Genomic DNA, 11,614 nt, shown 5'->3' with positions numbered 1-11,614 from the left:
TGTGGCAGGAGAGGACACCTTCCTATGCCCAGGTCTAGCAGCCAGTTTTACAGAGAAGGCAACTGAAGGGCCAGCCAGCCTGGGGGTGCCTGTAAGCACCTGGCATTCTGTAGACGGAGAGAGGAAGCAGAAGTCTCTACCCAGAAGCCTGTACTCTACAATGATCTCTATAGTGCTTCATGAAGCCTTATAGAAACACGTTCTCCTTCATTCTGTTATGTCATCTGCTGTAGACTGTAGCTTCTTCACGGCAGGGGCTGCTCTTACGCACGTGGGAGGTGCTTACGTGCCCAATATAAGTATTGGCCCAGAACTGCATAAATGATCAGCTCCTGGTTTGATGAACTTTGGTGTGTGAATCCAGGGAACCCGGAGTTTTTAAATGAATCTTTAAAGCCTTAGAATCAGAACATACTATTTTTAAAGGGAATTATTTATTTTTTAATTGACAAATAAAAATTGTATATATTTGTGGTACATAACATGATGTTTTGCAATATGCATATAGTGGCCAGGCACGGTGGCTGATGCCTGTAATCCCAGGACTTTGGGAGGCTGAGGTGGGCAGATCACTTGAGGTCAGGAGTTCGAGACTAGCCTGGCCAACATGGTGAAACCTCGTCTCCACTAAGATACAAAAATTAGCCGGGTGTGGTGGCAGGCGCCTGTAATCCCAGCTACTCAGGAGGCTGAGGCAGGAGAATCGCTTGAACCTGGGAGGTGGAGGTTGCAGTGAGCTGAGATCGCGCCACTGCACTGCAGCCTGGGCAACAGAGCGAGACTCCATCTCAAAACAAAAAACAAACAAAAAAAATAAACAAACAAAAAACATATATTGTGGAACGATTAAATCAAGCTAATTAGCATATATATTACTTCACGTTTATTTGTAGTGAGAGCACTTAAATTCTTCTCTCTCAGCAATCCTCAAGTATGTAATATATTGTTACTATCTGTAGTCACCATGTGGTAAATAGTGTACCACATGGTACACTTGAACTCCTGTCTAACGGAAATTTTATGCCCTTTGTCCAACAGTACCTTCCTCAAACCTCCTACCCTAGTCTCTGGTAACCATCATTCTACTTCCTGCTTCTATGAGTTTAACTTTTTTAGATTCAACATACAAGGGAGGTCATGCAGTATTTGTCTTTCTGTGCCTGGCTTATTTTACTTAACATAATATCCTCCAGGATCACCCATGTTGCCACAGATGACAGGATTTCCTTCTTTTTTAAGGCTGGATGCTACTCCATTGTGTATGTATAACACTTTTTTATCCATTGATCTGTTGTTGTACACTTAGGTTGATTCCATATCTTGATCATTGTGAATGCTGTTGCAATAAACATGGGCGTGCAGATCTCTCTTTGATGTATTGATCAGCTCCTGGTTTGGTGAACTCTGGTGTGCAAAGCCAGGGCACATGGAGTTTTGAAATGAGTCTTTAAAGCCTTAGAACCAGACCATATTCTTTTTTTAAGAAAATTATTTTTTAAATTGGCAAATAAAAATGGTCAAATAAATTGACACAAAAATGTCCTTTGGCTATATACCTAGTCGTGGGGTTGCTGGATCATATGGTAGTCCTATATTTAACTTTTGGAAGAACTTCCGTACTGTTTTCCATAATGGACATGCTCATTTCCATTCCCACCAACAGCGTGCACATGTCCCCTTTTCCCCACATCTTCTCCAACACGTCCTATCTTTCGTGTTTTTGATAACAGCCATCCTAACTGGTGTGAGGTGATAGCTAATTGTGATTTGCATTAGTGGACCACGTTGTTAGTTATAAGTTTTGTTTGCACTGAGCTTTGAATGAAAGCACCATCCTTTCCATCACGATTTCTCAGTTGTCCTCTTACTGTCTTATTCATTCCTTTTCCCAAGGCTGTCTTAGCTGCTCTATTTTTTTGAAGATTTTAAATTTTATTTTTATTATAGTAAAATATGCGTAATGTAAAACTTAACATATGAACCATTTAAGTGTACAGTTTGGAAGCATTAAGTGCATTCACATTGCTGTGCAACCATCATCACCATCCATCCGCAGACATTTTTCATCTTCCCAAACTGAAATTCTGCCTCCAGGAAACATCAGCTCCCCATTTTCCCTCCCCCAGCTCTGGCAATGACCATTCTGCTTTCTATCTTTATGAATTTGATTATTCTAGGTATCTCATATAAGTGGAATCATATAGTATTTGTCCTTTGGGGTCTTGACTGTCTTATAGTTGGTTTTAATTTCATTGAGATAGTCTTGGTCTCAGCCAACAAATTAATCTATTAAGCACCTCCTGAAATAACCACAGCTAATGTTCACTGGGCACCTACCTTGTGCTGGCCTGGGTGCCATGTAAGCACTGCACAGGCATTATCCTCTACTCCTTATGGCCACTTTGGGCAGTGAGTGTTTGAGGAATGTGAGGCACAACTAGGGATAACAGGGCTGCAGGTGGAACCCAGGCCATCTGACTCCCGAGTCCAGCATTTCCCACTCTCTAGCCAAGTCCTGGGTTCTGGGATGTCTGCTTCACAGCCCCCTCACCAAGCCATGGGGCCACCAGTTAATCACATCCCTGAGTGGCCTTATTTTCTTCTCCACAACTGCTCTGCCTTTCACGTATCTGGGATGACAGAACCCCTAGTCTCTTCCACCACTTGCCCAAATCAGGAAAAAGAGAGATCCCTGACCCTTCCTTCAACCAGCATCTAGTTCCTAGGATGTTATCTAAATTACCTGCAAATTGGTCCCACTAAGACTCATTTCTTTCCTTTGGTCTGAATTATTATGGTGGCATCCAAACTAACTTTGTTGCCCTGAGCTGACCCCCTTGCAGTCTACCCTGATGAAGAAGCTGGGAACAGCCAGGTCTGGAGTCTCAGAGGGGGCCCCACATGCACGGTCTTCAGGCCAGTGTGGTCTCTCATCTGGGAAGTGGCGAGGCCTTGGCTGCAATAGAAGAGTCTTCAGCTGGGCGCGGTGGCTCACGCCTATAATCCCAGCACCTGGGAGGCTGAGGCGGGCGGATCACGAGGTCAAGAGATGGAGACCATCTGGCTAACATGGTGAAACCCCATCTCTACTAAAAAATACAAAAATTAGCTGGGCATGGTGGTGTACGCCTGTAGTCCCAGCTACTTGGGTGGCTGAGGCAGGAGAATTGCTTGAACCCAGGAGGCGGAGGTTGCAGTGAGCCGAGATTGTGCCACTGCATTCCAGCCTGGCAAAAGAGTGAGATTCCATCTCAAAAAAAAAAAAAAAAAAAAAAGAGGCTTCACCCGGGAGTCCAAAAAGCAACTCTGATCACTTCATTCCTTTCCTACTATGGTCCTGTGGCTCCTCAGAACAAGACCCCAATCCTTAGTGCTGCCTGCCTTTCCAACATCATGTGGTGCTCCCCACCTCAGGCCTACCTGCTAGTAAACCTCAGCTCTGCAGTTCCCAAAGGCCACTCTTACTTCTTACAGGTCTGTCACCCCTGCTGGTCTGTACACCCCACTGAGCAGACCCATGGCTTACTTTGGTAGCCCTGGCCTATAACTCACCTGATCTCTGCCAGTGTTTACTGAGTGAACAAGTACAGAAAAAGGCCTTTGGATGAGGACCTGAGCAAGGAAGAACAATCTCCCTCCATGATGCTAGCGTGAAGCATTGTTAGCCAATGTGACACCATTTCTCAGCTGAAATACATTGTATCTGCCCTGAAATGCTAATGATGTCAACATTAAACATACCTATGAGAATAGAAATATTTTTTCTATATATTTATGGAAGACAATGCCTAAAAAATTTTAAACTTTTATTCATATGAGATAAAGGACCTTATCTTTGACTTTAAGGTAGAATAGGTTCCTCATTTATTAATTTACTAATTATTTTCCTTGCGATAGACTCGCCTAACAAATTAGGTCTGTAGCAGACTTTTCCCCCTCTGTCTTTCCCCTACCATGTGATGCCTATCTTCTATCTTCTTGTTCCATGGCTCGGGAAGTAGGTCACAAGCAGGGGAAGTAGGTCAGAAACAATGGGCGTGAGGAGGCGGAGGATGGAGAAAGGCATGCTTTCCACAGGAATCTTCCAAGATCCAGGCCACTCCGCGCTCTCCACTGAGGGGGCGTGAGACAGATTCTGAACCAGGCTATGGCAGAATCCGAGCGATGGCCCTTTGTACCTAGGGAGAGCTGCAATAGGAAGAGGGAGGGAGGATCCCAAAGGTTTGGGTGTTCTCCATGTGTGTCCCAGGGCACTTTCATTTTGGATGAAGCATCAGCCTGTATGGGGCTGGGGAGGAGCAGCAGCCAGGGCTCGCTTCCTTAGGGAGGAATGTGCTTGCTCTGGGATGACAGGCCTTCTTGGCAATGGCAGGCAGAGTCAGTTCCATGGGACTTTTGAAATACATAAACAATCCCCTTTTTATACAAACACTCAAGCAAACCAAAGCTGGCTATTAATTGTCTCCCTGGCCTGGACCCAAGGCAGCAATTTGGACTTGCCCCCTTCTTGGATTAATCTGGAAGAACTCCCTCTATATCCCCTCTTACCCTAACCTCCCATACTCTGGAATCTAGAGACCAGACACTACTGACACTTGGGGTTGCAGAGTTCTTTGTTGTGGGGAGTTGTTCTGTGTGTTGCAGGATATTTAGCAGCATCTGCGGCCTCTACCCAACAGATGCCAAGAGCAACACCCTGCTGGAGGCCGCACAAATGTTTCTTATGATTAGGCATAATTGAAGCCTGTCAGTAACAATATGAACTTGTGATCAATTAAGCAGTTGACCAATCGTTTCCTCCTCCTCCTTGCTCTTGTTAACCAATAAATACAAATGGCCGTAGCAGCTCAGGAACTGCCTTTGCCCACTAGAAGCAGGGAGCTCTCTTCTTCTTCACCACGTTGCCCTTCCTTAAAATAGTTACTTTTGTTTTTTGTTATCAGTTCTGCCTTTGTCCCTTCATTCAGTCTTGTAATGACGACCTAAAGCAGTAACAGTAGTAACTGCTGTAATGACGGTCTCAAGTAGTAGTAGTGGCAGTCGGCCACAGCACCCTGTAAACTGAATGTGACAACCAAAAATGTTTTTAGACATTGCCAAATGTCCCCTGGGGAGTAAAATGGTCTCCAGTTGAGAACAACTGAGCTACCATATACATACTAAAAGCCTTTAATACCACGTGCCAGAATTTCAAAAGTTTAAACCAGTCACCTGATTTTGATTGAGGATCAAATTCTGAACAAGGAAATGACAATGGGCTCTACGGACGGTGCAGGTGCGTCGAGTGGGGCATGAGGCCAGTTCTGCTGGAAGCTGGTTCTGTGGCCTTAGGCCATTATCCTTCTTGAACCTTAGACTTGCTAACTAAAACTACGAAAAACTAAAAAGCAAAATAGCAGCCTTCTTTGTGGTGTGTAGGTGTCCTCTGACGATAAGGGTGATAAAACGTCGGAGCTGGGAGTCCTTTGGAGGAAATCTGTGCTGTGGTGAGGCCAGTTTATATTTTTACTATTCTTTCACGCAAAGCTTCATTAAATCAAGTTGTTGTCCTAGCAGTTTATGGAGACTTCACAGTCAAGATCTCCTCAGCAAAACCTGATTTCAAATACTCTGTCCTGTTGTCCCCATATACCTTTGAAATATCCCGGGAATCCTGAAATGGCATTTCTCAGTTTGTCTCTCACCCTCAGGGGCCACGCAAACAGCCTTTGGTGGCGCCTGCGTGTTGCTTTTGGCATATTTACTTGTGAGGTACAGTGAGCAGTGGGTCTGGCTATAACCCTGCTGGCGCCCTGGGGACTATATGGGGGAATCTCACATGGGCAAGAGGCACATCCGAAGACCCAGAACAGCCCCTGCTCGTTGTAGACATTCCTCACAATGTGGACATTTTTGCTTAAATAAGCCATGAGTAAAGAGAAAAAGCACTTTACTGTGGGTGATTTCTTTATAAATCACCCAGCTTCAGGTGTTCCTTTATAGCAACACAAATGGACTAAGATAGTTTTTGATCACGTTCATGATCATCGAACAGCTTTCAACACAGTTTTTTATGGGCGTGAGGAAATCAACAGAGGCAGATGGTGTCCTCCATGACTCACAATCTGGGTGTGTGAATGATTAATGATTTGGGGCCAGCCTCCAGGGGTCCAAATCCCTATGAGCTGCGTGATCTTTCTAAAGTTACCTAAACACTCTGTTCCCTTCCTCATTTGTAAAGTGAGCATAAACGCAGTATCTAGTCATAACACAAGCGATGTTCTTAGATCAATGCCTGGCCCATAAGAAATTCTCAATCCATGTTAGCTATTAATTGTATTACAATTCAGTCTGTTCAGCACTATAGTAAAACTGTAAGTAAAATGCTAGGAAGTCTCTAAGTGACGAATGTTTCCCAAAGCAATCCAGGAAGACTTGGCTATCGCAAGCCTATGGCCCTGACAAGGGAAAAGACTCAGGATCCGGGAGCATAATCCGGGAGTGGAAGTAAATCCAGTTACCCAGCAGCGCATATGACTTCACCCAAGTCAAGCTGTCTTGCAGAAGTGGGGCAGCTTGACTTCCCACTGTATTCTCCCCAGCGAATATGGTCTAGGTCCAGGGTCTGCTGAGGTCACTCCACACTCATGGAGCTGGGAACAGCTGCTTTCAGGGAAAGGTTGGCTGTTGCTGAAATGATGGACTTTCCCAGCATTTAAATTGTTTATGTGGGGCCAGGCGAGGTGGCTTAGGCCTATAATCCCAGCACTTTGCAAGGCCAAGGTGGGAAGATCACTTGAGGCCAAGAGTTCAAGAGCAGCCTGGCCAACATGGTGAAACCTCGTCTGTACAAAAAATATAAAAATTAGCCAGGCGTGGTGGCGCACATCTGTAATCCCAGCTATTCGGGAGGCCAAGGCACAAGAATCGCTTGAACCCTGGAGGCAGAGGTTGCAGTGAGCCGAGATTGTGCCACTGCACCCCAACCTGGCCAAAAGACTGAGATTCTGTTTCTAAATAAATAAATAAAATTGTTTATGAGGAACAAGTGGCCAGTGATTCAGAGAAATACCTACTACCAGTGCCCAAAAGACCTGTACAATTCCTGTACTAGCTTTGTGAATACAGCCATCAAAGCATGACTGACTTTTACATCCAGGTACAGCTGGAAAAAAAAAAAAAAAGTCACGTCTGGAGAACTGACAGAGCTGCCCCTAGTGGCAATGCTCAGGGGTGGTGGAGGTGCCTAATGGACATGTCTGTCCCAGAAAAGAGGCACTGACACCCTGGGAATGGTTATTAATGAATCCTAAATTTCCTTTGGCTTTTGGCTTTCGGCTTTCTTTTGCATCCTCTGGCAGTCACATTGAATATAACTATCAAGTGCCAAGACAAGTCAATAGGGAAATTGTCTTGTCTTTTCAACAAAGGGTGCCAGGACAACTGGATGTCACCTGTGAAAGAATGAAGATGGACCCTACTTCACACCATCTATAAAAACTAACTCAAAAGGAATCAAAAGACATTTTGGAAGAGCTAAAAACTATAAGACTATTGGAAGAAAATATAGGGGTAATTCTTGGTGATCTTGGAGTAAGTAATGGTTTCTTAGATATGACACCAAAAGCACAAGCAATGAGAGAAAAAATAAGTTGGGCATCATCAAAATTAAAAACTTTCATGTTTCAAAGGACGCTATTATAAGAAAGTGAAAAGACAAAACACCGAATGGGGGAAAATATTTGTGCACAGAAACTTGTACACAAATATGCACAGCAGCATTATTCATCATAGCCCACAGCGGGGCCAGGCACAGTGGCTCCTGCCTGTAATCCCAGCGCTTTGGGAGGCCGAGGCAGGTGAATCACGAGGTCAGGAGTTCCAGACCAGCCTGGCCAACATGGTGAAACCCGTTCTCTACTAAAAATACAAAAAAAATTAGCTGGGTATGGTGGCACATGCCTGTAATCCCAGCTACTTGGTAGGCTGAGGCAGGAGAATTGCTTGAATCTGTGGGGCGGTGGTTGCAGTGAGCCAAGATCATGCCACTGCACTCCAGCCCAGGTGACAGAGTGACACTCCATCTCAAAAAAAAAGCCCAAAGTGGAAACAAACCAATTGTCCATCAGTGATGATTAGATGAACAGAAGGGTGCCATCCATTCAGTGGGATGCTGTTCAGCCATAAGAAAGGAAAGAAGTACTGCCCCATGTTCCAACATGGATGAACCTAGAAAATGTTACGCTGAGCCCAAGAAGCCAGACACAGAGGCCGCATTTTGCATGACTGCATTATATGAAATGTGCAGAATAGACAGTCAAATCCACAGACAGAAGGTGGCTGGGGGAAGAGGGAAGGGAAGGGACTGCTCACGGGTATGGGGTTTCTTTGGAGGCTGAGGAAAATTTTCTGGAACTAGATAAAGATGATAGTTGTATAATCACAGGAATACAGTAAAAATTGCTGAGTTGTGCACTAACGGTATGGGGAATGTATTGCCAAAAAAAAAAGTAGGGGGGCTCAACCAGGTGACAACAGCATGGCCGTGCCTCAGACTTTTTCACTAGGGACCCTCCATGAGCCTGCAGGTACCCAGAGAGAGCCCCAGCTCTGTCCTCAAGGGTTGGCTAAGGGCTTCTTGGAGGAGGAGTTTTGGCTCAATGCTGAGCTGAGCCAACTGCAGTTTTTGGCGTCTGCAGGCCTCATTCACAATCCCATGGAGTATTGTATAAGAGCCACATTACAACTTTGCGACTCGCTGCTGCCAGGGCCCCAAGGAAGTGCTCTTCCTGGGCACGAACCCAGGACCTTTTAGCACGGCCCAGACATGAGGGCCCTTTGAGGAAGTGAACATGGTCTGGGACTGGCTGGGCATTGGAGGGCCTGTGCTAACCCCTCCCCAAGAGCACCCTAAGCAGTTGGTGCTGGGACTGGGGTGCTCAGTCAGAGGTGAGTGTGGTGCCCGACTCTGGGGCTTTTCCTGGAACCTCTGTGGAGAGCCTGAGGTCTTCTCCTGTCACTGCTTTGTCCACAATCTGTGTTCTCTGCTATCCCTGGCTCCCAGAGAGCACAACCTCACTCCTGCTGAGCTGCCTGCTAAGTAGCAAGAACAGCTTCTTGGGATCTTAGTGCAGCCCTCTGCCGGCAGGTGTGGTGGCTGGGGGTGCGGCTGGGGTGGGAGAGGCGCGGCTGGTGCAGCAGTGGGTGCGAATGGCTCTGGCAGGCCTGATGCCAGAGGTCCAGGTGGAGGGGCTCCTGCATCTCTCTCCCTGTAACCCACAGGCCAACAGAGCTAATAGGCTGACCAAGTGAGCTGACCAAGTGAGTTGGGGCTGCTGCCACGGTTATGGAAATGAGTGCCCGTGGGTCCTGGCATGGGCCACATTCAAGGCCTCCAAGTCACTCTTGGGCAAGCAGATAACAACACACCCTGGACTGAAGCCAGAGGTCCTCCTGGGCTCCCTGGTTGCCGGGAAACATACCCTTCGATCTGTTGAACTGTCTTCCAACCTGCTGTGGCAGTTTTGATCCCAATCCTGTTCACCTTGCCGAGTCCTGCTTTCCTCACCTTCCCTGAGCGTTGCCCTTTCTGTGGGAGGGAATCAGCAGAAGGTGTGCTGTTGCACTTCAGATGCTTCTACCTCATCATTTCCTTGGAAGTCTCTATTCAATGGGGAGCTCCCTGGACTGACTGCTAAGGTCGCATTTGCGTTTTCGCAGGAAATACCTTGTCAGGAACTACCCATTCTTATAAAACAGCTGCCCTCAGCTGACCCCTTTCCTGGGCCAGGACAAAGCATGGCACAAGAAATTCAGAGTGACCTTCTCGTGAGAGGCTGAGGCTGGCTCAAAGAATTCAGTGTGGCAGTGAGAAAGTCAGAAGACCCGGATTTTCATCCCAGCTTTGCGACTTGTGAGCTTTATGATGGTCAAATTGGTGGAGCCTGGGCCTCAGGCTGCTCCTCTGTAAAAGGGGGCCGCCTCCCTCCTGGGGTTTGTGTGAAGGTGATGGAGACAACACTTGAAAGTGTCTTGCCCGGGCGCAGTGGCTCATGCCTGTAATCCCAGAACTTTGGGAGGCCAAGGCAGGTGGATCATGAGGTCAGGAGATAGAGACCATCGTGGCCAACATGGTGAAACCCCATCTCTACTAAAATATACACACAAAAAATTAGCCGGGCTTGGTGGTGTGTGCCTGTAGTCCCAGCTACTTGGGAGGCTGAGGCAGGGGAATTGCTTGAACCTAGGAGGCGAAGGTTGCAGTGAGCTGAGATCACACCACTGCACTTCAGCCTGGCAATAGAGCGAGACTCTCAAAAAAAAAAAATTGTCTTGCATAGGCCTGGCTTGTGGCTTTGCTTTCTTGCTTTCTTACCTTGGGGTTGGAGAGTCACCACACTGGGCTACGAGGGAAGCCCCTCTCCATTCAGAAGACCCTGTTAGGGAGGAGTCTGGGCTCCCACCTGTGGCCAAGATGAGGGGCAAATTCTTTCCCTGTCAGAGATGGACCAGTGAATTTAAGACAAACCCAGCCTGTGATTTTTCTAGTCTAAGCATTAAAAGCTCCTAAACCCAGCCAGATGTGGTGGCTCACGCTCATAATCCCAGCACTGTAGGAGGCTGAGGTGGGTGGATCGCTTGAGGTCAGGAGTTGGAGACCAGCCTGGACAACATGGTGAAACCTCATCTCCACTAAAAATAGAAAAATTAGCTGGGTGTGGTGGCGGGTGCCTGTAATCCCAGCTGCTCAGGAGGCTGAGGCAGGAAAATCACTTGAACCTGGGAGGGGGAGGTTGCAGTGAGCTGAGACTACACCACTGCACTCCAGCCTGGGCATCAGAGTGAGACTGCATCTCAAAAAAAATTAAATAAAAGCTCTTAAAATCTTAAAAAAAAAAAAGCTATAAAGCACCTCCCCTGTCTCTGTGCCACCTGGGGTGAGGTGGGAGCTTAATGGACCCTGTAGATCATATACATTTGAATCTCAGGCCTAGATAAAGACAGAGCCCTCATGAATGATCAGGGGAGATTTGTTTTCTATCTAGAGCCCTGGACAAGCTAGATGAGCTATTTCATTATCTCTCTTTGCAAGCGAGCAGATTGTTTTTTCTGTCACCTTTTTCTCTAGAGTGGGAGCCTCGGAAGGTCTTGGCTCTATGCAGGATTCTGACACAGCTCCGACGCATGCGTGCCCTAGGCCCACGCCTCAGCTCTTGTCCCTGTTGGTGGCCATTACATCCAAAGCTTCTTGGGTATCAAGATTGGCACCTCTCCCCTTCCACCTCCCCTTCATCCAGTGCAGCTGCCCCAGGATCTCCTAATTCTTTGGTTTCAGTTTGCTCTGCTTTCCTTTCAGCTGCAGGATTTCCCTTTCTTTAGCAAAGCTCAGTGCGTTTGAAAGCCTGTTCGTTATCTTTTCTCTACCACTTCTAGGTGTTTTTAGAGCAGAAAGATTTCTACATTTCCTAGTCTGCCGCACTACCAAAAATGTAATCTCTGTGATACAATTTCTTTCCATTAAACTAGCAAAAATTTAGCAGGGGCAGGGCTAAATTTTTAAGGGTGAAGGAAGGGTTCACATTCTCCTGATGGGAATCTCAATTGCTACTCAACTCCCAACAGTATTTTGCAATCA

At 46.7% G+C, this 11,614-nt stretch overlaps 1 pseudogene; it reads left to right on the top strand.

The window, feature by feature from the left end:
• Positions 1–8,518: 8,518 nt before the first annotated feature.
• On the top strand, positions 8,519–9,291 carry LOC104656844 (annotated as a pseudogene).
• Positions 9,292–11,614: the final 2,323 nt, after the last annotated feature.

This window comes from Rhinopithecus roxellana, chromosome 21 (genome assembly GCF_007565055.1).
Source record: "Rhinopithecus roxellana isolate Shanxi Qingling chromosome 21, ASM756505v1, whole genome shotgun sequence".
In the NCBI taxonomy this organism is placed as follows: domain Eukaryota; kingdom Metazoa; phylum Chordata; class Mammalia; order Primates; family Cercopithecidae; genus Rhinopithecus; species Rhinopithecus roxellana.
This window is presented reverse-complemented; position numbering and strand designations above follow the sequence as displayed.